This window comes from Heterocephalus glaber, unplaced genomic scaffold (genome assembly GCF_053883595.1).
Source record: "Heterocephalus glaber isolate CG9 unplaced genomic scaffold, H.glaber_assembly_v1.0 deba00001481, whole genome shotgun sequence".
Taxonomy (NCBI): domain Eukaryota; kingdom Metazoa; phylum Chordata; class Mammalia; order Rodentia; family Bathyergidae; genus Heterocephalus; species Heterocephalus glaber.
Window position 1 is genome coordinate 26780746 of NW_028258317.1, and position 26942 is coordinate 26807687.

Consider the following 26942-nt stretch of genomic DNA (forward strand, 5'->3'; position numbering starts at 1 on the left):
GTCATAATTAATGGTGACACCAGCTTTATACACAGGACTGTCTTTCTAAAAGACCCAGATGCCATTCCTTTGAATTCTTATCTTTCAGTTTTCATGGAACAGTAGGAACTTAAACTTACTTCAAGTTGTAAAACTATCTCTGCTCACGAAGATAGAAGACTTTACTTATTCTTTGGGTGAAACCAATTAGGAAAGCTAGATGGCCTCAAATCCTCCATCTTGTCTTTTGTTTCAACACAGCTGAGAGCACAGGGAATCTTCTATTTGAAAAGTCTCAAATAAAATCTTTCCTACTTTAAAATTTTCCATTCCAACTTGCTTTTATAGTAGCATATCATCTCTTGTTTACAAAATGTCCTCATTTTACATAAATTATTAAATCTACTTCATTTGTTTTTAATCCTGATTTTTAAAATAAAAAAATAGTTGTTATTTCTTTGTTTCTAACATCATTAATTTTCCTTTTGCGTCTTATAAAAATTCTTTAAATCCTGCTGGAGTTGCTAATTGCAAAGACTAAATAAAATCTGATTTGCAAAATTTTGTATCTAAGAAACCACTGTAAAATTGTCAAATTTTTTAACAGGCTATTTTATTCTTTTCCTTGTCCTTTATTATCCATATGCACAATCGCAGGCCTCTCAAAACCTTAATTTTCTTTTCTGACTGGGACGTGAAGATGAGCAGTATGAAATTAGTGGGCCAACATCCTGAAATATTAGTCCAACTACTCTATACACATAATTAGAGCTAATTGAATTAGTCTCACTCCTAGCAAAGAAGTAAAATCAATATTATAATTAAAACTACTTTTCTGTATAATTGGATTTTCAAATGAAACCAGAGAAAGGAGGAGTAGAAAGTGATTCTTATGTGTAGATGTAATTCATATTTGTATTAAGTTTATATCTTTAATCCTGCAGGAATGTGTGGCAATATCCTTGACTTAATTAGCCTGACCTGATTGCAGGATTCCTGGCTCTAATCCTTAAAGAAACCATTCTTATACCAAAAGCCCGTCTTCCTATTGTCATTGAGCTGTCTGACCAACTGGCTTACTATGTACTTCAAATATTTCACTCAGATAAAGCTTTATGGGTTTCAGGGACCATTTCATTGAATATGTTTGTTAAAAAGTTTCACTTAAGATTTGTTTTCCTCTGGATCAATAGATATCAATCAGAACAGGACTGGGTAGTTGATGTCCTGGTTCTTTCCCTAGGATTCACTAACTTGCCTTCAAATACTTTTTGCCACAATATCATAGTTAGATGAAGTTCCTTTGTGCATTCTGATGCTGGAAGAAGCTAACAATTTATTCAAAAATAGTGACATGACTCAGATCACACCAAGAGTACCATTTGACATGCCTTTTCTCAAAATTTAGTGAATTAAGAAGCTAAATAAACTAACATTTAGAGAGTGAATTTCTCATGTCAAGAAGAGGGCTATGTTCTGGATGAGGAGGTAAGAGAATACATAGATTAGATGTATTCTCTAAAAATTCTCTTTATTTGGAAACAGTGTTTATTATATACACAAAAAGTAAAAAAAAACTGGACCATGTAGGTTATATGTCAAATGATTGTTATAGACCTGTAAATATGCAAATGTGATAACATGGAAATAGTCTTGAAAAAATTAGAAGACCTAGTTCACACACACACACATACACACATACATACGCAGACTAATAGCTATGTTCCCTGGGCACATAAGATCTCTCTAGGCCATAATTTTCTCCTTTGTAAGATGAAAATATTGAAGTAGATTAGCATATTCCTTCCAACTTTGATATTTAATGGAGTCAGAAAGGGAGATCATACTTTAGATGATGCGTTCATGAATGATTGTATGAGGCATGTGTTATGTGACCTAGACACTGACAGAATAAGAGGATCTTTATGTTAGATTAGAGATAAAAAGAGAGACAAAATATGAGCAAAGGGAGAGTTACCATGATGTTTGTTCACTTTTGCATCCTCAGAGCTGTCCATATAACCTGACACACACCAAACAGTGCATAACACTCTTTATTGAATAAGCCAGTGCACTGGGAGATGCTCCCATTGCTTGCCAATGTAGTGACATCTGAAAGGTCTTATTCTGTATTCAATTAAAAACCCTTAAGAGTAGAAACTAAACAATCAAAGAAATAAGAGACATTTGCATGTTTACAAGTCTTAACAGGACTTTCTTCAGTGACTTATAATTGATTAAACTAAGAATTGGCCATCTTTTTCAAATTTCTCTATTTCATATACTAAGGAAAGTAGATTGAAATTCCCAAGGTTATATAATTAATAAATGACAATATCCAGGAGGAACATATGATATTTCTCAATGAGCCTAGTTTCTAGCTGATACAGATGTTCCTAAAGTGCTTTTGAACTTGACCAGTAATATACACTCAATTTTCCCTTTCTTTCTACACTGTTGCTCCCCCATGCTCTTGAGTTCTATGTCTCCATTGCAGTTTTCCAGATCTTCATCCTTCAGACCAGATCCTCATTTAAATTGTAGATGAGTTCTGAAATGCACCCAATAGCTGAGCACTTCTGCCCACCTATTGTCACTATAAAACTCTAGTGCTCATTGTATCTTCTTTCTCCTCTGATTACACCCTTGGGTGTGTTCTTAACTAGTTATCTACAAGATCAATTTTGGATGCTAGAGAAAGCAATAATTTGTTTTGATTTCCTCAGAGCTTGCTAAAGTTCTAATGCCTACAATAAAAAAATACCCTGCAAGGACATCTTTCTTGCATATCACTTCTTGGCAACAGAAAAAATTGTTTCTATATAGTTTTCCCTTTGAATTTTATGTTGGATCAGTTTTTAACTTGGAGAACATTCTCTTTTGAGTAATACTTTTTCAATGTGTCACACCTTGAGATTTATTGCACTAATACATCATCAGAGTGGCAGCTGGCCCTGATGATGTATAGCTTAATACATCATCAAAGCAATTTCTCACTCAGGTTACATATTACAGAGGGATGTTAGTGGTTGTATTTTAAAAATATATATTTTTGTGCTTATAATAAATAAAAGCAGATTTCTGACAATTTGCAAATTTCTTAGATCTGTCCCAAATTCAGATGACCATTAAAATTAGCATTGGTTTCCAATAAGAATACTGTCTCTGAATAGCTACATTTTAAAATAATTTTAAAACATTTTTAAATATTAGGAAATTTGTGCCCTTGATAAAGAATCAAAAAATACAAAAGAACCTACAACAAGGAATTCCTCTTCTCCTTATCTGGCAACTATCTATATCCTTCTTTAGAAGGGAACATTTACCATTTTAAAGATAGTATAAAATATAAAGATATTTATGCATATGTCATTTCCCCTTTAAATGTAACAGAGACTTGTACAATGTTTTCCCCGTTAACAGTTTAAAATTGAAACTTTACATGTAGCTACATGGTTACCATATTATTTTTGGTGACAACATACTATTGTATTCTAGGATGTTTAATTCTATTTAAAGAATACTTAAATATTATTTTGGTTCCGGTATTTACCTCTAATGAGCTTTGTTATAATAAAGATTCTCATACATACTTTACATTATGCATATATTTTTCCTCAGATATGGACTTGGTAGGATAAAGGTTTTGTGCATATTATTTTTATACTTATTGCTGAAATGAATCCAGCAATACTTTAAAGTGTTTACACTCCCATAAGGTACAAGAGTTTTTAGTGTGTAATTAAACATCTTTACCTTAGTGTTATGATAAAAAGTCATATTCATAAAATATTCCACATGAATTTGATAGTTTTTGAAATTTCTATTCCTGTTTCTAGCTATTTCCTTGATTTTTAAAAATCTTGCACTAGTATGATATATTTTTAATTATTATGAATTACAAAATGCTTTCATATCTAGTAAGTTGTTCCTTTCACCTAACATAATTTTATTTCCAGAACTTTTCTGCTGAGATTTCTTTCAGTACTTTTTTCATGTAAATATTAAAACTACCTTGTACATCTATAATAAAAAATATGTTTTGATTTGGACCGCTTATAAATTTATAAAATTTGTAGAAAGGTTGATAAATTTTTAATAACTATTTTTTCTAAGATGTGGCTATATTTTAAGATCAATTTTGTATTCTCAGAAGCTTTTAGAAATGTTTTAAATGTAGATCATACATAATTTTAAAGTTTATCCCTTGGAGGGGCTGGGGATTTAGCTCAGTGGTTCCGCCGCCTGCCTTGCAAGCGCAAGGACCTTCCCCCGTACCAAAAAAAGAAAAAAAAAAGAAATAAAGCTTATCCCTTGGAAATAAACTTATTGAACTTATAAGTTTCATGGTATGAAAGAAATTACAAGTGAACCCAATATGTAGATTAGTTTGAAAGGATTAATTCTCTTCAGAAGCATTTTATTTTTATTGTAGTTTTCATTTTTGTTATAAGCAAGTCACCTCGGTCAATCTTTCCTTTAATTTTGACTTGAAATTATTCTATACTGCCCATTGTGGGTTTTTTTGTATTAAATTCTTTTATTGGTACAATGTAGGTATACAACACAATTACATTTCTCATTGGGAATTGTACCTTTACATAATGCATCTTGGTTCTTATTTTTTCCCCATTCCTAGCCCTCCCTTCACCCCCTCCACCCTTCCCTATTTACAAAGACTTTATTTCCATTTTTTCCATTTCTCATCATTTTTCCTTTCCCTTCTTTCCTTTCCCCTGCCCCTCCCACTACCCCTATCCCTTTGGACCTTTTCTTCCTATTTTACATTATCGATTATTCATTCTAATAATTGGTACATTTTAGGTATACAATATAATGACATTCATCATTGTGTTTTTATTAGTTTACTCCTTTAACATTTGCCAAATTGCTTCCTTTAACACTTACCTTTAACACTTAAGTCCTCAAAAAAGCAGCTATTTTAAAATTGTGTAGCAGAATATCTCATTTTTTGATAAAAACTAATAGATTTTATTTTCTCTTTCTTTAAGCTTCTTGGTCTAGCCGGTTTATGAGTGTGAGACTGCATAGATATTTGACAAGAGGGACTTTGCATAAATCTCTTAAAGAGATGAAATCTATTATCAAGCAGTGCTACTGGAAAAATCTACATACATGTATGTGCGTGTACATTTATCTCCTAGAAAAACTAAAGAGTCAATGGGAATAACCCTCTGAGAGAGAAAACATTTCATCTAAAGAATGGCATTCTTGAGAGTAGAAAGTGTTTCAGTTTTGAAGAGTAAAAGAAAGGAACCTGACAAGTCCCTGAAAGAAAGGAAGAAAGAGACAAACTGAAAATGAGACAGAAATAGAAGTGACTGGCCATTTGACAAAAAATTGTAATCCTCATTTTAAAAATAACATTGATTAAAATTTACTTAACGCTTTTAGAGTTAAATCTATTTGAATGCTTCTGATTGGGAAGTAGAATGAGTTTAATATCAAAAGTGGCCAACTAGACAGCATTACTGTTGAAAATAAATATTTTTCAAGGCAGCACATTGGTGTTTTTAAGATGCTAAGATTTATTTCTTCATAATCAAATAATCCTCAAGAGTATCTGAGACCTTAGTGACTACATCTTCCCACCAGTACTAATTTTGTAAAGTCACACAATTCTTGGCCAAGCTGGAGTACTCTAGAAAAGAATGGTTAATAACTGAGGCTCTGGGGCCCAAACTCCAGGACCAGCTCTTAATACCTTTGGTAAATTATCTAATCCTGATTAATCCCAATTTTCTTCTATAATCTTCACCTTAGTTCCTAGTGTTTTTAAAAGAATTAAATGAAGAATTATCTCAGTAATAAATAGGATTTTGAAATTCACTTAACTAGTTAATAAATCTTACAGTTATCTTTGGATTTTGGAAATCAATATGCAGGTGAGAAGAAGAAAGTGGATAGAAGACTTCAATTTAAATGTAGTTAACAAAATACTAGGAGGCAGTAACACATAGAGAGTGAAAAAGTATTTAACCAGATTTGACAGGCTGAGAAACAATTTTTTTCCTTAATATACCTGCCTATAATGTTGATGTTTAATGCAGTAGAGTTATTGACAGAATGTGGACTCAGATATTACGTCAACTGGCTTTAGAAGGAACACTGGAATAAGACTATCATTGTTGTAACATTTCTCCTGTACTCCATACTTCAATTATTTGTGAAAATAATAGATTTATCAGGTAGTATAGCTTGACTATTTGTTAGGAAAAGATAACCAAAAATTCAGGTAGCACAGAAGCAATTCTTTATATAATTTTTGACTAGGAAAACCCAAACAGTGCAATTAAAATTGTTCTCTAGGATTTCTCTGATTCACTGATCAGACATTATTGATATCCAGGTATAAGTTAAAACTTATTTAAAATGTACAATTTAAATTAATCCATAGTTTGAATTTAGGCATTGAAATGTTTATAAAATTTGACAATTTAAAAATATAACATACTTTCAATATTTAACACAATTAAAAATAGAAGCATATTTAATTGTAAGAAAAAGATAAAATACTAATTTTCTCTATTTTGACTGAATGAGAAAATATTTCTAAATGCTAACGGAAATAGAGTTAAGTGCTCTTTTTGGAGGCAGAAGATATTTTATTTTATTCATTTTATTTGCTTCATTCATCCTTTGCATTTTTCTAGGTGTTACCTAATGTTGTACCTTTAAAAATGTGCTTATTACAGGGAATATAGCTTACTGACAGAGCGTTTGCCTAGTATGCCTGAGATCCTATGTTCAACCTTTAGCACAGAAAAAAGAAATCCAAAATAAAAAATACAAAGTAAAAATGTTCCTATTAATATCTGGCAAGCCGTACACACTGACTTAGCACTCATTTAATTAACTGTGTTCATTCATCAGTTTGCCTTTATGAAACCTTATTCATTATAAAAATTATAAGGCAAATTTTGCATGAAGAAAGTATGATTGCCCATATTTTTAAATCAGAAAAAGAGAAATTAATGCCTCACCCAAATTTAGGAATTTAGTAGGTGACATTGTCACAATTCATAATGACACAATCTGTCTCATGGAGTGTGGCAATTAACCACCAAACTCTACTATTTTAGTATACATTATAGATGTTAGATATATTATAGAATGTATTTTGATATATAAGATACTGTAATTAATATTATTTGTGACTTTTTTATCTTTCAAGATTATATATTTGAAAATTAAGAATACTATAATATATAAAATATACCAAATATTTATAAAAATGTATTGCTTGAATTATGTTAAACATCTTTTACTCATTAAAAGAAGACAAATGTTTCAGTTTGTATGTTTCAGTTTTATTCTTGTCTAAAGAATTAGAATGGATGAGAATTGTTTTTAACCACAATCTCTACACATTCTGCATACATTTGAAATGTCACTGCACACTACTTACTAACTTGGTAATATCAAGTGAAGTCAGAATTATTAATGAGAGACCTTTGCCAACAAATGCTAAGGATAGGAACAATACTTTTCCCTAAGTACAAATGAATGCATATTGCTGGTGTCTCATATACAATGACAAATGTCCTACCATGTTGGTAGAAAAGATAAAAATAAAAGTCTGCAGTGGTAAAAAGAACTCACCACTTAATTACATTTGAAAGAATTCTAGGAAAGAAGTAAAAAGGATGAAAAGAATATGAAGAGAGAATATTGTGAGATTAGGGAGAAAAAAGGACAATCAGAAATTAAAAGGAAAAGTAGAGAAAATACAAAAGAATAGAGAGTAGTCAGAAAAATCTAAGATTTAAAAAAAACTGTTTTTAAAATTCCCAGTTGTCCAGTTTTTTGCTTCTGCCATGTGGAAAAACATCCCTAGCATCACTGTTTGGTTCTTTTTCCACATATCTGTAAATTTGACATTAGAATTTCAGCATAAAGTGCTGATATAAACTTTTCAGTATATTATAGGTTCTTTTATTTTTGCTCTCAAGGTCACAACTATTAGAATTTAAAAAATTATTAGATAACTTCACTGTCCGGAAGAAACAGCTGAACAATGATTGCTGAGAACTCAGAAGCAAACATTTTTACTCAAAGTTAACTCATATCAAAGCATAAATAGCAAACATGGAAAATATGGACAAAACATTGATTTGAAAAAGCAATATAAAATTTAGTATTTTCAAAATGCTACAGTTTCCTTAATGAACAAAATCCTCTAAATATCAATGTAAATTCTAGGAGAATATGTCCTCATCTTATTGTAGGTAACCATCTGACTCTTGCCAGGACTCTGTCCTCCTTGTAGCCTTATTAGGCAACATTTTTTTCCCCTCCCGCACTCTTTACTGTGGGCTTAGAGTTGCATAGGTGTCATATTTATAATTGCTACTTTCAGACCATTTCCCATTTCTCTTCTCTGTAATACCTGAAAAGTGACTCATTTTTCAGACTATCCCAGCCGGCAACCCTTCTGTGTTGCAATCATTCCTGCTTTCTCTTCTCACACAAATCAGTGCTGCACTTGTTCTCAATAGTAATTTTTTAAAAAATTAAAAGTTGGTATATATTTGGAGTACATGAAATTTATGTTTATTCTGGGATACCTTAATCATTTTTTATCTCCTTTACCCTTTCTCTACCTTCTCTCCTCGCCCCCTTCCTGATCTCTCTCCTTACTTCAAAAATTCCTCCATTATTTTGCTCTTTAACTTATTTATAATTGGGTTTCTTGTATGGAAGAAACTATGTGATTTTTAATTTTCCATGTCTGACTTATTTTCAACAATATGGTCTCAAGATCTATTCATTTTCCTGTAAATACATTCATACTTCTTTATAGCTGAATAAAATTACATTGTGTATAATACTACATTTTCTTTATTCATCTATTGACAAGCATTTAGTTATTTACAGAGCTTAGCTATTGTAAGTTGTGCTGCTGTAAATATGGATATGCATGTATCATTGTAGTATCGTGTCTTCAGTTTTGGGGAATATACCCAGGCAAGGTATAGCTGAATCAAATGCAATTTCAACGTTTAGTTTTTTGAAAAATCTCCATACTAATTTCCATAGAATTTGTAATAGTTTACATTCCCACCACAGTGTGGAAGAGGTGACCCCGCACCCCCATGCCAGCCTTTGTTAGCTTTTGCATTTTTGATGACAGCCATTCTGGCTGTAGTAAGATAGAGCCTCAGAGTTGTTTAGATATTCATCAGTTGCTCTGGCCCAAACATCCTGCAGGCCTGCAGGGATTTTGTTTGTTTTCATTTTGTGTCTCCTACTTTGCTTCAGAATACTCTGTTGGTCATGTCTTGAAATGTGTCGAGAATCTGCTCATTTCTCATTACTTCTCCTACAATCACCTTGGATCTAATCCATAAATGCCTTGCTTTGGATTTTTGGAATTAACCTCCTACAAATGGTCTCCCTGCTTCCATCTCATCTTTCTCTGTTCCCCAAAGTCTATTTTCGCAAAGCATTCTGAGTAGTTTTAATTATGCATTTCTTAGCAGAAGTCACTCTTTTGCTCACAATGCTCCAGTAAATCCAGATCTTTCTTAGAATGTCTTTAAAATAGTCAATGCCTTTAAATAGCCTAAAATCCCAGTAAGATTCATTTCCCACTTTTGATTGCCTTCATGATTTCCTTTCCCCCTACTTCCTAGAGCTCTCACTTCAGTCATGCTGCTCGTTAGAGCTGTTCAGCAGATTCCCACCTGTGCAATTTTGCAGTTGTTTATGCCCTATGTCTATGATGCTGTTCCCCTAATCTATCCACATGGTGAATTTCCTCACTTCCTTCAAAGTCTTTGCTTAATGTGTATCATTCTTATAGTTCTTTTCTAACCACCACTTAACTTTACTCCATTCCCAAGTTTGGTTTTCGAGGCTTCCTTTCTTACTTTTTTTTTCACCTTGTAGTCTATTATGTAGATTTATCAACTTTACATTGTCTTTTTCCACAGAATCTTTTGAAGGCATGGATTTCTTTTATTTTTCAACGTATCTTTTCTATATCTGGTCTATCATAGACATTAAATATATACTTGTAGTTATTGAGAACATAAGTAGATGGTTGAATAAATGAATTACATTTTTCAGAATTCCAATTGAAACCTTTCTCTCAAATTGGAAATATGGGAATCTAAAATAAGAAATAGCACACAAGAAAAACAGTGAAACATGGTGGTGCATACCTGTAATCTTAAGCTACTCGGGATGCTGAGGCAGAAGAATTTAAGTATGAGGTCAGCTGGAAAACTTAGTGAGATCCTACTTTAAAACAAAAAAAAAACAGTTGGGAAAGTTGCTCAGTGGTGGATTACTCTCCTAGCATGGATGAGGCCCTGGGTTTAACAGTCAGCATCAGGGGGAAATGAAGAAAATTAAGGCTTGACTGGTCAGTCTGAACGTGGGCAACTGATTCAGAAAACGTGATGCATGCACACAAGGCCTAGTCTATGTCTTATTGATGGCTGTGTCTGGGAAGGAAAGAGCTTTCTGAGGAGTTTCATTTTGGACAAGGTTATTTCTGACGCCATTGAAACTTCAGTGACAGGGAGAAAATACTACTTTGTTTGAAGAAAGTTTCCTGGACTCAATCTGTTCAAGATTTGACTGTCAGAAGCCCAGTTACAGGTATTTCTGGGTTTTTGATCATAATTTTAATTTTCTTAATATATTAGCTGGATTCTTTAACCATTTTTTCCTTGTCACCTATTCTGGGAAGAGTCCTCAACTCCTTTGCACTGGCTTATATACCACAGTTTCATCTAATTTTCAGTAATGTGAACATTTTACTAAATATTTATGAAAATCTTTAATTTAATTTTATTTATTTATTTATTTTTGCTTTGATAGACATTTTTATTTATACTTGGACTTACAGCAGTATCAAATGTAAGTGTCTCTTGCCTTGAAATCAATTAATTTCTTAAATCTCATTTTCTTTTCCTAATACAGAACTGTGAACCAGTGTGATAATAAAGTAGCAACCAACTTCATTAGTAATACTGAGAATTGGAATAGAATTTCATACTCTTGCTTTGGGGACTTTGACTTCAACATGCAACAATTCCTTAATGATATATGGATTCTCTTCAAGGGACAGGAGTGCAGTGACTGATCATATAGTATTTTATTGTCCAATATTAATTGTTAACAGTCTGTCAAACCTGAGATATCTTTCTCCTGCTTCTCCATGTACTTTGTTTAAGGCTTCCAGCCCAAACACCTGTATTTGAATGTGTTTGTCTTATTTAATGGCCAACTTAATATTTGAAGACATTGGGATGTTTTATTACTTTCAATAATAATAAGTGTATTAATAATGAAGTCTTTAATTTAAAATCTTTAATTTTAAGTGACTCAACTGTACTTAACTATTATTTGAAAATACAGTGCTCATACAAAGGACTACTATGTTTGGCTTATGATTTAGTAATTGAATGTGTCTTTCCAATGGGGGTGGTGGTTAAGGTTTATTTTGGTTTAAAGTCTTGTGTTAATATATATTAGAAATTAAATATAATTGTTAACAGAAATTTGTATTTACCTTTGCTCAGACCAAAAGAATGTTGTAAGAAAAAGTGTCACAATAAGACAAAATGCATATAAATTAATTTCTTAAATTCAGGGAGAGTACTTTTTAACTTCTCTTGTAATATTTTCAGCCAAAACACTAGGCCATTATATCCCTTGATAGAATATAATGATGAAAAAAGCAGTATTTTTAAATTATTAGAGCTAAACTGTCTATATGATTTTTCCAAACTGATCTTAACTTATTGCATGTCTAACAACAGACAAATACAAAAATAAATACAAGAAAAATGACCATTTATTTACATAAACAATGGAATGCAAAAATAAATAAATATAATAATAAATACATTAAACTACTTCTACTTCTATTTTTAATGTTACTGAGTTTTTGGACAATTAGTACTAAATAAATGCAAAATGCTATTTCAATTTCTGCTAATAAACCTGAAAATAGTGTACAGTTATGAGGAATAAGGATTGGCCAGGAAAAAAAATTGATGTTAGCTTTATTTCTGAAGAAATGTGCTTTAGAAGTATGTAAATTTTTGCACTCTTAGTTTTCCTCCTCATAATTCAGAACTCATTCTTCTTTGTTCATTCACAAAGTAAAATAGTTATTTCTAGTACTTACTAGGATCTTGATCTCAGGCTCACCAAAATGCATTAGGTCTCTGTGTAGATGGAAAGAGCCATTTGATAAATGGAGCATTTGAGTTATCACAATCATATGTGATCTCACCACAATGCTGCACACTCCTTATCTGATTCCAATAGCTTAGGAACAACTTAACACATTACATTTATCTTTATTGTGATTTAATTTTGAGCGGTCATGGTCCTGAGTAGAAGAAACTGCTAGAATTCCAAAATGAGGTTGTCCTGTTTGCAAATTGCTGTCCCTGTTAAATACTTGGTAAGACATCCACCATGACCTTTCCACACCTCATCCATTAAAGTGTCTCTTCAGCATTCCTCAGGGGTAGATGCTGATTTCTTTGCAGTGCTTCTTCTTATAAGTACTGGCAGCCCTTAGAACAAAAAAGCCATCTCTGTATCACAGCCCTGTAAAATGACTATGGGAATAAGTCCTCTTGATTCTTCATGATCCTTTGTGTGCTTCTTTCTATAGGCTCTTGCCATAAAACTTCTATTTCTTATGCACCTGAGGTAAAGAAGAGTAAGGAGTTTTGTAAATAGCTATTGAAGGCACTTCTCAGGCTGAAAGATGGTTTTATACAAGATAAAGCTAATCATGGAGAAGAACAAAGAGGCCATTTATTAGAAAGGAATTATACTTTTGTGAAAAGCTGTAGAAAGTTGAAACTTGAGCTGATTTCCAATGAAGATACCACCCACCATTGGAGTTGTGTAACATTTTGTAACTATTTATTTTTCTGTTGTTCAGGGGTTTTGGTATAGTGCAGAGGTGTACTAGATAATTTCCCAAGTTGCCTCTGTATTTGATGCATTTTGGAGATAAAAAATGGTGCTTGTTGCAAGAAATTGTAAACTATATGGAAGTTTAATGCTAAAAATAAAGCATTTTATTTTAATTCACTCAGTGACAAATGGATTTGCATCTTATTTTGGTTTACATTTTGAAATCTTAAATTTAAAATTAACTTTGATAATGCCCTTAAATTTTTCATTCCCAAATAGTACATAGCATATGATTTTATGTAAGTAGAAGTTTGAATTTTGTTTAGAAACTCTAATGATAAAAATAGGAAGTAATTTAAAATAGAGTCAAATTCAACTTAACAAAGTACACAATTATGAAAGGTGTATGAGAACCAAGAAAATCAGGATTAATTTTTCCCATTTCATCATAACTCAGAAATATATGAGTTCAATTATATAAAATTGCTGATATATTTGAAGTATAAAAATGATAATTTAATGCAGTTCAACTTAATAGCTAAGTTGCCCCAATTCTTATTTCTGACTGTATGTAGTTAAAACACATAAAATAAGTGTAGATATCATGAAATTTCTTTGCAATGACTATTAACTGATGGCCTCTTCATATTTTAACATGATATTTATATACTTCCTTATTACAAAATTTTTGCATATTAAGACTTTTTAAAGTTTCTTTTTCCATATTGAGTGTCTTTACAATTCTTATGGAAAATATTTGACCTTTCAAAAGCAAATGCATTTGTAGAAATGATCTTATTTTGATTATTATGTAAGAGAATTTTGTTGAAAGTAGGAGTTTTTCACACGTGCATGCACACCAATTAAATGGGATGCAACGTTCCTATTGGGCTCACTGTCAGTCTCAATATTCTAATTTTTGCACTGCCAAGATGATAGTAGGGTAGGATTTTTGAGGTCTCTAAAGTAACTGAGAGATGAACAAGTTCATGATTTTATAGAAAAAGCCTAAGAACTAAATTTCAGATATAAATCTATTGGTATCTCCTTGTATGACATTGAGAAAATCTCTTCAACTTTCTGAGTTTCATTTTCCCTTTTATAAGCTATGAGAGTGGGATTTTGTGATTACATATTTTGCATAGCTCCAAAGTCCTATGACTATATGAGACTTTGAGCTATACATGAATTCTCTATCACTAATAGCTGTGTAGTTAAATTTCTTAGGAAAACTGTGTCTATTTTCTTTTGCCTCTAACATTTGTTGTTCTGTCAAGAAAGAGACTAATATTAAGGCCTAAAGAATGAGCTGATTTCTGCTTCCAGAAAAAGCCCTTATATTAAAATGAAAATAAAATTCCAATTTTATGCCATATATTCATATTTTGCTCTTAATAACCATTCAATCTCCTCTTATCTAATAGTGTGACCATGCACAATTACATAACACAATGGATCAGTTAGTTAAAAGATTTTGAACAAAGTGACTTACTTAAAACTTAAGTTGTTAAGAATCACTTGTGAATACGTTTCTTTGGGAAGAGATGTTGCCCTTTTGTGGGTCTCTATTCACCAGAGATTCCATCCTATACAATTCTAGAAGATGCTGTATTTAGCTTAACCTAGATATATTATGCTCTTTCTGCATCTCTTTTGTATTTTACAAGGGCCCCTTAGTGTGATTATAGTCATTGCTTGGTGAGATGAAGCTGAATTTTGGAAAGTTAAGATTATCATATAAACTTACCTGTGCCAATAGTGGAATTCACTTGAAAATATGCTAACTCACTCTTGTAAAGGAATTTTTTAACACACACACTATGTTAGAGTTCTCTAGAGGAAGAGAATCAATTAAAATATATGTATAATTAGTAAAGGGGTCTTACTAGATATCTTTACAAGACCCCAGGTGGGAGAGTCCATATGACCATCTGCACCCTGGAGATCTGGAGGAGCTAATAGCTGCTCAATGCAAATGGCTGGAAGCCTCAGAACAAAATAAGAATGTAGTGCAAATTAAGGCTGAAGGCATGGAAGCACCCTGAAAAGGCACTTTTGTGAGTCCATGTTTAAAGACTAAAGAAGCTGGAGTCTGATGATTACAGGCTATGGCAGAAGCAAATGATGCATCCACTCAAAAATGGGAGTTTTAAGCACAGAACAACTTCTTCCTTTTCTTTTTCATGCCATCCAGGCTGCAAGCCTATAAGATCATGCAGCCCATAATCAGGAAGAGCCTTGCCCCTCAGTTTGCTGATCTACAAGCCAATCATCTCCAGAAACACCCCACAGACATATCCAAAAGTGTATTTTTCTAATATACTAGGTGTCTCTTAATCCAGGCAAACTCGCAATAAAGATCAACCCACCACCACACACCGCAATCTATAATATGTGTTCCATGGTTGAGCCAAGAGATTTAGTATTATTTTTCTGTTTTATTATGTTCTAAAAAGAGTAAGATAACATACAGACTATTCACAGGAGATGTCCAATAATAAGTCTCATGACCTTTGAACCCTCTGATTTAAGTAGAGAATATCAAGTAAGGGGAGAGAGAGAGAGAATAAATGTAACTTTCATGAGAGCTGTTATTGTGTTGACTCTTGCCTTGTTAAAGTTCCCATGCTATACAATTCCAGACTGTACTGTACTTTCTTAGAATAACACCCTCATTTCGGCCCTCAGGTCATTCTTGTAGGTCACTTCTAGCAGTTAAAGAATACAGTACCTCCCCTACCTTAAGCTCATCACTGGATAGCAGTGGGGTGCTGCCTGCTTAACTGCAAAGCTGATGAAGAGGCAATGAATAGTAACAGCTTTTACAAAACTTCATTGATAATCCTTATAATTTTAAAGATGAATTTTTATTTTTGTTCATGGAGAAGCAAACATTTCTGCCATATACTCCATATTTTTTGAGGGAGAGGTTCTAGAATGACCTAGGTATAATAAAGGCAGAAATTTTAAATAAATGAAAGTGCAACTACATTAAAAGTATTATAGATATTACAATATACAAAAGAAATTACTGGTCATTGAAAGATTACAAAAATTGAGAAATCTTTCTACTAGTAACTGGACCAAGAAAACAGAAACCATTTAATCAATTATAGTAAGTGCATTAATAATTATAATAATAATAATAAAAAACCTATTATGTTAAAAGAGAGACATTAATTAGAAAATCCCAGCAACAAAAGGAAGCTCACAAGAAAAAATAGCCAAAGAATCAGATGAATACACCATTACAAACTGAATTAAGAAATCATTTTCCAATATACATCTAGCTATGAAAAAATTAAAAAACTGAAAAGTCCAAGAAAACAGTGGTCAAGATACCAAAGCTAACAAAAGTGGATATGAATTAGAAAGAGTAGTAGAAGTAAAACACAAAATTAATTGTGAAATAATGACTAATTTATAAAAGGCTAAGAACTAACAATCAAAAATCATAGTAAAACACAGAGAGTATCTAAATTCAAAGAGGCCAGAAAATAAACAAATAAAAGAAGATATAAAGGGACCATAGGATAAGGTGGTAAATATTAAAAATATGCAAAGCTGACCCAATAAACATGTAATTGCAAGCCAAAAAGAAAAAAGTGAAACAGAAAATATTTAAAATTTTAATTCTGAAAATGTACTTGAGATAAATAAAGGCCTAAATCCACATATTTGCAGCACATATGCTGCACCAATGAGAATTGACCCAGAATCGTCAGAATCAAGCTATTTCCAATACAATTGTTGAAACCAGAGGAAAAGAAAATACTGCCAGGGAAAAGTGAACAATCTATTTATTCAGGATGTGTTAAATTATGTTATGATGACAAAGGAACTCAAAATATAACCCCAGTCACTTTAATTAGCAGAAAAGAGGGACTGGGTTGTAAGAGTGGGAGGAAAATGATATAATTGAATTGATTGCTAACCAGTTTGCAGAAAAAAAAATCCTATCTGAAATAAAAGGAGATAAGACCATTATATAATAGTATTAGAATAAAGTTTAACAATATGATACACTGATAGAATATACTAAATATTAGTATGTCAGAGGAAAAATGAGAATAAGAAAACCATCTCATTCTGAAAGATATCATATGCAGTGAAGATAAAATAACATGGAAGAACTGACAAAATTGTTATATCAAAAAATTGAAATGAGATTAAGTCGCTTATGAAAAAATCTTTATATTGCTCACAAAACAAAACCCCGGTCTCTGCTGTTTACAAGAGACATGCGTGCAAGGTCATTCAGAAAAGCTGAAAATCAAGAATATGATAGGCAGGTGAAAACAAAGGGAGGATACAGCATTGATAACAAGGTAGAATGCAGGTGCAGAAGTGTTAAACAAACAAAAGGAGGAAGTTTATACCCCTAAAGCCTGTGACTTACAACCATAACATGACAGTTATGAATATTTATCCACCACACAGCAAAGCAGAAGCTGTCATGCAGCAGAAAGAATGAGAGATATGAGGCAAACTGGGCAGAAACAGAAATAATAGGAGAATACTCACTCTGCCAAAGATAGATCAAATAGTCACAAAAGCCAGAATGTTCAAAAACTAAACAACGTAAGTAATAAAGTAGTAGATCTTTACATGTATATAACAAGCTTCGTACTCTAAAAGATAAAAATAGTAAATGTTTTGAAAATATACATGTAGAACTCAAACTGAAAAACACAAAACCTACTAAAAGTAGTTTCATTAAAAAAGACAAAATAGGGTAACTAGGAATAATTTAATCAAATAAACAATGTAGAATACACAAATGCACAAAATAATCAGTAACTGAGGAAATATCTATTGAAAACATTATATGAATTACAAACTCGGTTCAATTAGTTGGATAATTTTTGTCAAGGAATCATAGTTTACCAAAACTGATTCCAGAATAAATGGGAAATTTCATTACAATAGCACAATAAAGAAAATTACCCGAGATATTCTCTCAAGAAGCACCAACTCTAGCTGGTTTTCCAAATATATGCTACAAATGCTAAAAAGTAAATACTTCTAATGTCACTTACTGTCTCAGATTATATGCAACAAATGTTATGTGCATTGTATTAAAGCAATAACATGGTCGAGTTTTATTTTAAAACAAGATGAGACTAGCTTCTGCTGAGATACAAAACACATGTATTCATCATCACTATAAGCATACAGAAATTAATGCATTGTAAAAGTGGGAGACAAGAAATGGTGCTAATCTAATATTTTAAAATAAGAGGTTATAGAAGAGAGATTATCAATAATCTCATTTGTAGTTTTATAAAAGATTTATAAACATTAATGCCTATTGTGTTATTACAGAATCAACAAATACGTAATTTTGAAAGTTAATCCAAGAATCAGATATCATATTCCCACTAACATTCAATAAGATTGCTGCTATATATATTTTATGTATATATTTCCAAATATCCAATGGCATATGTGTTTCTGTGTGTGTGGATGTGTATGTTTATGTGTTGCAGATCGACCCAAATCTCTCAACTATTTTATTTGAAACTAAAACATAGCGCTACTTCATGTGAAATGCTTCTTGATGGTGCTGTGTCTCTAGAGCTCCAATAAATAATACCACACTGAATGAAATCAAGTTTTTCAATAGTCATATAACATGTTAATATATATGGATTTATGTCTGTTCTGTACTAGTCACAGTATAATTAAATATTAATTAGCAACCATAAGACTTAGTAAAAATAATGTCAGAAGAAAAGCAATACCAGAAGTTGTATAATATTTTCCCAATTAATTGAAAATAATACATAAAAGATCATTTAATTTATTAATGTGCATATTTTTAATAAGAAAGAAAATTGTAATTTGCATCTGAACCTAACCAAGCCCAGGGTCATGCTATTTCTACCACAGATTTCATCCTCATATATTCTTTTTCCAATTTTTTTGTTATTTCGTAGATAAAATATGAGATAGTGTCTTGAACATGTGCGAAGAACATTTATCATAAACAAATTGTCACTTTGTAGGATATGTCAGATTTCTGGTATACCTGTTGTCTCTAATGTGAATACTTCTACAACTGATTGCAAATCTTACTATCAGTACTGACATTCACATATTGAACTCTTCTCAAAAACTCCATATGGAAAAAGAAACCTCTGGATCTCTTATTTGTGAAATGAATTCACATTAAATAAAACAATCTGGCTAGTCAAGTCAAAAACTTTCTATGTTCCTCCTGTTCTATTTAGCCAGTTAGTACCAACACCTCAACCCCCAGTAATCACAATATATATGTGTGAATTGTTATGCTCTTGGATCCCTTAACACACAGGTCTTTGATTCAGGAAGAAAATAATTGATATAGGTGATTTTGTTTGTTTCTGTGTTTTTTTCATTTTTCTTTACTGACCATATCTTGAATGCCTGTGTGCCAAGTGAATAAAGGTTATGACTTCCTTGAAAGTCCTTTGGAATTTATTTGAAAGGCTTGCATTGGCCAAACATGCATCTTGACCCATTCTTTGCATTATTTCCTGTTTTAATTGAGTGCCAAAGGTTACACATTGCTATTAGACTAAGACATGACTGGCAGCAGAGGTCAGGGACTCACTGGCATTCTATTAAAACCATAAAAACAAAATAGAATGATAATTTCACCTGCTCTAACCTCAATTTTTCCAGGATGGGACAGACATTGACCTTATTGTTTGTCAGCCATTGACTCTATAAACTTCAACTACCCTAATCCTGCTTACTAAACAATAAGCATCCTTTCACAAGGATATGAAATAAAACAAAGGAAAATACTTAGAGATGACTCAAAGGAAAGACATACACAGGTGACAGAAAAGATAAAATAGCATCTTTATTCCTGGGTCACATACCTTGTTTAGCTAGTTTACAACAATAACGGTTTGTACCAACAATCTTCAATTTTCTTTTGTAGAATACCTTATAACTTCTTTTATGTGAACAAGCACAAACAATAAATTGAATAAATTGCTCATTCTCCTTAAAACTTATTTGTGGTGCTTGAAGGGTTTATGGATTTCTATGAAAATTTTCCCATTTCCCTTCCTTTGACATTTTTTGACTGACAGGCATATATATTTAAGAAGATAATTAATATCTTTTCTCACTTTTTTTCCAAAGAAGGCAAAAGTAGCAGCAGTGGATAAAGCATGTATTAATGTGTTTTAAAAACATATTTGGAAAGTAACTTCTTAAAAATATTTTAATAAAAAAATAAAGACTCTGAAGATGACTTTTTTCCAATTTCAGATTTTGATAACAATAGTTTTTTGTTGCTGTTTTTCACAATTTAATGAAAGTAATTTAAAGTGCAATATTATGAAATATTTAATAATTTAAATTATTAAAGAAATAATTTAAAGTAGAAATAATATAAATATTCAGTTACATTTTTTCATGAAAATTGCTGAGCATTATCCAAAAGCCATCTGGAAATCTTCTAAATTATACTCTTGTCTTCAGTTTAAGACATATATTTTATTTTCCTCTTAATCTGCTCATTATTTTAAATTATGATTTGAGAATTAACATTAAGCCCTGAGTATCAGAATAATAGTAGGTATTCTTTAACATAAAGTTGTATTTCTTAACTTTTCATTGCCAAGGTAGAAAGCACAACAAACAAACAGACAGAAACCATACATTTCTTTTGGAAGCTATTGAGGTTTATGTTAGGCTAATTGATACTAATTAAAAATGAGATGTGGTAGTATTCCTGAGTCACTTCTTAGCAGTTAGACATACATTTGCAGGGATATACTTTTTATACAGACACATACATGCTCAAAGGAAAATAAGTGATATTTTAATTCTTTGAATTTTTTAAAACATTAAATAAAATACAGTGATTTAACATCTTAAATTTAAAAATTAGATTGCCAGAAAAACTTTATTTCACAAACTGACTTCAAATTTTCCATAAATGAATTATTCCCACTGATTAATAAACTAAAATTTTATAATTTCATGACAAAAATGTGTTTTATTATATATTTTTCTGACCAGAAGCCAATGTAAGGGGATGAATAACCCATTAACTAATTATACATTAAAGTTCTTTAAAATCTAGTGAACTTAGCTGAATTTCTGACAAACTTAATCTACAATGTCCTAAAGACAAAGCTGACTTTTTTCCTCATCTTTTGAAGGGTTATTAAATTGTTGATTCTCCTAACCTGAATTTGGAAAATTTGTCCGTGTTGATCAGTTGTTCCTATTTGAAAAAGCTCAATTGATTATTTGCCAATTCTGTCTTTATTTGGGGGATTCTTTCCCCTCCTCCCAGGGGAGGGGTAGCACATTGATTTATGACAAATGTCTCAGATATTTAGTAACTTCTTTTTTCAAGAATGGGGACATTTTCTGGCAGGATCTTGTACCTCCCTGAAGAAGTGGTAACATGATTCTCTCATGAATTCTCCAAAGAAAGTTGATATCCTCTTCTTTACAGAAGTTCTAGTGAAAAATATTACCACTTAGTAAACTCAACAGATGAATTAATTTAGGTTTTAAAAAAGATAACTTTAGGTATTTTAATCATAACATCCCAAAAGTATATAATTATGTGGCATTATGCATACTTAGATGTAACTCACCCACAAAACAAAAGAGAAAGGGAGAAAGGAGGACTTTTAGTGCTGTTTTGATATAACCTCAGATTCACATTATTTAAAGAAGGTTCTAAATTTGACAAATTTTGTATTACTTTTATTAATGTGTGTTTTCTAGAGTCGTATATGAATGAGGCACAACAAAATTCATACTCAATGAACTCTAGGTAATGAACTGACCATTTTTCCACATACATGTTATAATATCTCTTACAATTACCTTGGCACTTGAACCTACACATTTAGAAAGGTATGAATTATTTACCACTGACAATGCTTCATAAATAAGAAGCAAGTCATAAGAAAGGTGAATAAAAGGAGACATGATCTAGATTTTAGGAATATTTGGAGCAACAATGAGTCTGAAAAGAGGACAATCCTGTTTCATTCCCACTGAGGTCCGTATCCATGGAAACTCTCTTTTAATAGCATCCACATCACACTGGAAAAACAGGTATGCTACCTTTTGAAAGTGAGTGCATTAAAAGAATCCAGCCCTTTGCTAAGAAGGTCACCCCTTGAAAGCCTTCAAGAGCTTTGGTAGCTGAGAAAGCTGGAGGGCTGTAAATCCTTCCTTTGGTTGCTAAGAAGCTTTGCTCCTGAGAATCACATCAGTGCTCTCTAACAGAGAGTGGAATGTGAATCCTTTGTTCCCTGCCTATGATGTTATACTCTTGAGTACCTGTTTCCTTAGCTAAGAGAACATGCAGGAGAGGCCTGTTACATGAACCTAGAGATTAATTATGAATAGATACAAACTGAGAAAGACAGGCAAGGAGATGTACAGTGTGTGAAAGAAGAAGAGTTATTTGCAAGAATGCCAGATGGCAAATGCCATTACTCTAGAAGTATATGCACTGAAATAATATTCACGGAGTAACATTTTAAAACATTTTGTAATCTCAGCTTTTTAAAAAACTGTAATAAGTATTTGTCATGGAAAATGCTTTCCCCATTGGATCATTCAACACATTCATTGGAAACAAAGGGAAAATACTAAAAGTCACTGTATCTTTAAATCAAAATTGTGCATACCAAACTATTCACTCTCTTTTTTTAATATGTAGTCAAAGAAACACTTTAAACAATTGGATAGTATATATTCAACAAAAAATGAATACAATATGTTTTATATACACATATAAAGCAAATTATCACTTTTCTATTTGCACAATTACAAACAATACAAATATCTTAAGTATGTGACATTGTTTTATTCAGGGGATGATCATTAATATATTTTAATATTATAATACTTGGCTAAAATTGAGGCACTAATTTTTCAAAACTAACATGTGACAAATGCAAATATGCCACATGGTACAATAGAGTTAGAATTTGGCAGATCTGATTGTATCCAAACCCTGTCTTTTACTAGTTCTGTGACCCTGAGACTTGATTTTTTTTTTCTTGCCTGTGAATTGGGTTAATATTGTGAGTATTACATTTATACAAAGTACTAAATAAATGTTATTTTTCCCCTTTCCTCAATTGTATTATTTCATACTGAAACAAGGTAGATCATTCAAAAGCATTAAATTATTACTAATTTCTGTATATATTAAGTTAGAGAAATTCATATGGCCATAAGGATCATAATAACATCATTAAATGGCTGAATAGTAGAAGCTATTGAGTTAATAATAATAGTATTATTAATAATGATGACATTTATTGACTTATTATGTGGCTTATTTGTTACTAAGGGGGATGCACTTTTATAAACATTTTACCTTTATTTATTGCATCATAATCTTCAACACAATCTTATGAATTGGATACTACTGTAGATTACATTTTTCACAGCAAGTTTAAATAATTTGTTCTAGATGAAACATAAAGTAAGTGGTGGAGCTGAGATATAAACCCATGCTATTATCAAGAGTATTATTTAGAGATAGTAGAACCAGGATGTTTTCATTCTGTGAGTAGTTTCCTACACATAGAAATAATGATAATCATTCTATTTTCTATCTCTCTATGTGAGTTATTTTGATCTTTGTAGCCCTTCTGTGAAGTGAAGATAGCATGAAACATAGCTGAAAAGATGGATGTTCAGGGCTGAAGAATGATATTTTTCCAGTGTTGTATGAGTTTTTAATCCTCTTTCCATTCTAACAACTTCTGTTCTTTCTAAAATGAATACAATACTGCCAAAAACTTCCTATCAACTCAAGTGATGATACAGCAACAAAATAATAGCTCATAAATGTAAATATTCATCACCACTTCATTTATTTCTCAGAGACTTTACACCTTGAAGCTGTCACTGGCAACAGTAAGAGCCTTTTGCACTACTCAGAGCTTGTGGCCATTTTCATTGCTTAGAACCAGTTGGCAAATTATGTTCATTCTTTATTTTAGTTTGTAATTTAAATCAGCTCTTTTGCTTTCAATTTCTACACTTGTGAGAACTGTTATTTATAACCACAAGCCTAAGTTAAAAAACCTTAACTATTTTCAGTGGATCTTCCTATTTTAATCAACCTTGATATTGTGATTACTTTTAAATTCAGGGCAAAGAACAAAATCTGAAGCATCTTGCTGCCCAATTGTCAAAAGCCTGGATATAGAATAGTAGCACTGTGTGAAGAGTAGACAGTTTATGACTTAAAACACTTGCTCTGCATTTAACAGCTATGTGACATTAACACTAAATGAGATAATAGATGTGTAGTAATTAGCATTGGATGAGATAAACATCAAGAGTTGTTAACTACTTCATTATTTTTATTGACACTATTTTGGAAAGTTTGTTATAAGACACAACAACCAGAAATGTGCTATGAAATCACTGCTGAGAAAAATTTTCAGGACATTTTGGTGTCTAATGGATTAAAATTCACCAGAGCTTTTTTCCTATTATATAATGCAACATCAAGACAACAAGCACTTCTATTTTTTAAATTAATCTTTGGACCACCAATTTAGTTAGGTAACCATATTTCTCACTTGAATTTGCTTGCTATAACTTAAACAAAAAGCCAAACAAATTCAAATCCAAATTCATCAAATGAACAATATTTCATAAATTACATTTATTTTCTAAACTTACTGTAAGATTATTGGCTTCTTTCCACCCTTCTGCCTTAATATTATTTTTTTGCAAACTTATTTTTCTATTGACAAATTGGGGGTACAAAATTTTGCTTCTATTTTTCCCCTATGTTATCATTAGATCAAATACAATTTCTATTTCCAAATAGATTTGACTTTAAATGTTCCTTAATGCTGGCTGTTGTGGAACACACTTTTAATGCCATTATTAGGGAGGCTGAGGCAGGGGGATAAGTTTAAGGTCAGCCAAAGCTACATAGCTAGTCCGAAACCAGCCTGACTACATAACCTTGTCTCAAAAAATTCTCTAATAATTCAAAATAAAATTTTGCATGTATTCAACTGGAAATCATAACACTTTTCCAGCTCTGGAAATGTATCAGATGCTGATTTCTGTTCCCCCCCTTTAGCAAGTTTAAAAAGATTCACCTGGCATACACTGTACAAATGTGATCTATGATGCATTTACAAAAGAAATTTTGGAAACCAGTATGGAGGCAGTTCCAATGCTGATGAAGTAAAAAATAAGTGCCAAGGTATAGGTCATTTTCATTGGTTCTCTTGATGCCACTGTCTCCAATAACTCTTAGAAAAACCTGTTTTCCCTAAAGATGGTTCATCGTAGAGATGTACCAAGTTCTGGGATGCCAATGTGAATGACAAAGCTTTGTAAAGTGATTTGACAAATATATGCTATCATAATAAGGACACCTGCATTCTTTATTTTGGATGTAAAATAATCTACAGTGAAAAGCTCAGAAAGCATCCCTAAGAAAAAGTCTGTTTTCTTTTTTGTGGTGAGTTTATTTAAAGATAAAATTTGATTTTATCTTGTGATTAACTTGATAGTTACTTTCAACATGGCCATCAACAGCCTTTTCTTTTTCATGACTTCATTCAGATCTAGAGGGAAAGGATTGCTGTTTGTTATTACTTTTTTCCCCCATTGCAATCTGATTTGTCCCTTATTAAAAGTCAAATATTTTCATTGACTGGAATGAGAACTATTATTGCTGATAGTTTCTTTTGTTTGTGATCTTTATCATTAAATGAAAACTTCAATTTGCCCATTCTATAGAAAAAATATTAAGTACCTAGATGGTTATTGCAGAGTTGGCTTTCATTTAATGGAATGGATAAATTCCAGGAAGGCCAGCTGAAATATATCTCACTGATTCTAAATATAAATCAGAATCTTATTCCCATGTCATGGTAAAAATGTACCAAATTGAACTCAGTTGAAATCAGCATATATTTAGTGAGCACTTACCTTATCTAAAGTATTATGCTGAACACTGCATGGTATACATAGAAGAAAAAGACATCAAAACTGCTCTTAAATAATTAATGATCACCCTAAAGGGAATGCTTACTATATAAATAAATCTACTAGAGGAGTAGACAGTTCTTACAGAGATATAAAATATGCGATGGAATTTTATTTAAAAGTGATATTAGCCCTATTTTAGGAAAGTAAAAAGGCCTTGTTATTTTTTGATTGTTGAGAAGGGGAGAAGGTATTCCAGGCATAACAAAACTCCTAGGCAAAGACAGAGGGTGGAATGTGTAAGCCTTTTTGCTGGAATGACTTCACTTTGAACAATGTGTGGGATATGTGCAAGAAGTTACAGACTTCACAGCCCTAAATGATCAGTTAAGATAATTTTATCTAATCAAATGAGTATTGGGGAAGAAATGAAGGCCTTTGAACACAACAATAAAATACCTGGAGCTGTTGAAAATATACAGAATGGTTCAGAAAAGAGGCCACTTAAACATAGTTTTAGTATTACATGTTTCCAGTTTCCTCTTTTTTGGTACAGCTCAAGCTCTGAAGTTCTTTCCTGACAACTGTGTCTCCACTTAGCAGCCAATGAGGTTTGGTTCCAGTACACTTAAAGATATGAAAGTTCCTGTAGATAATCCAAGTCACATATAAAAGTCATAGTATTTGCATATGATCAAGGCATATCTTCTTATATACTTTAAATCATCTCCTTCCATAACACTTGTAATAATTGATGTATGGTGAACGCTGTTTGAATTGTTGTTGTACTGTATTGTATAAGAACAAAGACAAGAAAAAATTCTGTACATGTTTAGTATAGACACAATTTATTTTTTGTAATGTTTTTGATATGTAGTTGGTTAAATCTTTGCATGTGTAACTCACAGATACAAAGGAGCATCTGTACCTTATTATAAGATGTTAGCAGATGTTTCTCTGAATGTTATAATGGGAATAAAGATAAAGTAGAATGCAATATGTTTGAGTGAGGAAAAATAAAGTAAAAATAATAAAAATGTCATAATATATACATACTGGATCTCTGAGCCATATTGTTAAATGAAAAAGAATGTGGC

The 26942-nt window shown here is 31.8% G+C and overlaps 1 protein-coding gene across 4 annotated transcripts in view; it reads left to right on the plus strand.

Annotated features, from left to right (window-relative positions):
- Tusc1 (tumor suppressor candidate 1) overlaps positions 1 to 26942 on the plus strand; it is a 289528-nt gene that overhangs the window by 101352 nt on the left and 161234 nt on the right. The window contains exon 3 of one of the 4 annotated variants that reach the window (XM_087183825.1): positions 10933 to 13071. The exons of the other annotated variants lie outside the window; for them this stretch is intronic. The gene's annotated coding sequence lies outside the window, so the exon portion shown is untranslated. Of the gene's footprint in view, positions 1 to 10932; positions 13072 to 26942 lie in introns of those variants that run through there. 4 annotated transcript variants of the gene reach the window in all.